Source organism: Buceros rhinoceros, unplaced genomic scaffold (genome assembly GCF_000710305.1).
Source record: "Buceros rhinoceros silvestris isolate BGI_N320 unplaced genomic scaffold, ASM71030v1 scaffold38932, whole genome shotgun sequence".
NCBI lineage: Eukaryota > Metazoa > Chordata > Aves > Bucerotiformes > Bucerotidae > Buceros > Buceros rhinoceros.
Window position 1 is genome coordinate 3,076 of NW_010400134.1, and position 937 is coordinate 4,012.

Below are 937 nucleotides of genomic sequence, written 5' to 3' on the forward strand. Positions count from 1 at the left end.
GCGCGTCAACGCGCGCTCAGAGGCAGCGCCGCCGCCTGGGTGCTCATCTCGGAGCTACGCTCACAAGCCTCGTCAGAAAACGCCCCGTCTCCTCCGGCTGCGCCGTGGGCCCTTCCCTTCCGCACACAACACCCCGGACAGGCCTTGTCTCAGCAGCGAGGAGCCTCACCTTGCGCAAGGGCAGCGCCGCTGTTCACCTCTCCCCGTCCCGCACGTACACGCATCACTGGACTTTACATCTTTCAGGAAAGGGGAACTAACCTCCTTCCCCTCGTGCTAAGGCAGAAATCAGCCTGGCTGCTTTAGATCCTCACAAACGCCGAACTCCCGCAGCCCAGGGGCTCGACTCGCGCTGTCCCTCCCTGCGTGACCTCGCAAGGGCAGCGCCGCTGTTCACCTCTCCCCGTCCCGCACGTACACGCATCACTGGACTTTACATCTTTCAGGAAAGGGGAACTAACCTCCTTCCCCTCGTGCTAAGGCAGAAATCAGCCTGGCTGCTTTAGATCCTCACAAACGCCGAACTCCCGCAGCCCAGGGGCTCGACTCGCGCTGTCCCTCCCTGCGTGACCTGTTTTCATGTGGCTCGGAGTGTCCTGGGCACGCAGTGGGAATCTGCTCACTGCCCCCTGCCCAGCAGCAACCCGCCGCACTGGCAAAGAGACACGCAGAGCTCCGGCTTCGCGCGTAAACACTGGTGTCCAACCAAGCACTGCTCTCACGGGGACGGGGTCTGCCACCAGGAGACGTGACTCACTCGGCCAGGCTGGAGCTGAGGCACGGGAATGCGAAGGCCAACAAACCCTTGAAAGTTTGCTGGAACAAACAGAACCTCGTGCCCCGAAACTCGCTCCGCAGGCGGGAGAGAGCCCTTGGTGTGTGGAGGGCAGGTGAGCTGTGAGCTCCGCTGGGTGAGGAGCAAGCGCTCCCGCAACAC